Genomic DNA, 674 nt, shown 5'->3' with positions numbered 1-674 from the left:
AGCCCAGGCCCTGCCAAGAATTCCTAGCACAGCCCTGGCTCCAGCCCACAGCTGCAGCCCACCCCTCCCCACACAGATCTGGGGGCACATGCCCTCCCCATCCCTGTGCTCTCCCGGGGTGCAAGCAGCAGTGGGAAATTTCATAGATTTCATAGACATAGACATCAGGGCTGGAAGGGACCTCAGAAGATCATTGAATCCAGCCCCCCGCCCGAAGGGCAGGAAGTCAGCTGGGGTCATAGGATCCTAGCAAGATAAGCATCCAATTTACTCTTGAAGGTGTTCGATGTAGCCACCTCCGATGGCAGGCTGTTCTAGACCTTGGGGGCTCAGACAGTAAAGAAATTCTTCCTTTATGTCCAGCCTGAAATGGTCTTGTAGTAGTTTATAACCACTTGGCCTTGTCATCCTTTGGGGCGCTCTGGTAAACAAATGTTCCCCCAGATCCTGGTGGTCACCCCTGATAAACTTGTAGGTGGCCATCAGATCACCCCTGAGCCTGCGCTTTTCCAGGCTAAAGAACCTCATAGCTCAGCCTGTCATCGTAAAGTCTGTTTTCCTGACCTCTGATCATGTGCGTGGCTCTTCTCTGGACCCTCTCAAGCTTCTCCGCATCCTTTTTGAATTGTGGAGCCCAAAACTGGACGCAGTACTCCAGCTGCGGCCTCACCAAG

Source organism: Crocodylus porosus, unplaced genomic scaffold (genome assembly GCF_001723895.1).
Source record: "Crocodylus porosus isolate Cpor-Errol unplaced genomic scaffold, CroPor_comp1, whole genome shotgun sequence".
In the NCBI taxonomy this organism is placed as follows: Eukaryota; Metazoa; Chordata; order Crocodylia; family Crocodylidae; genus Crocodylus; species Crocodylus porosus.
Note: the sequence above shows the minus strand (reverse complement) of the source record.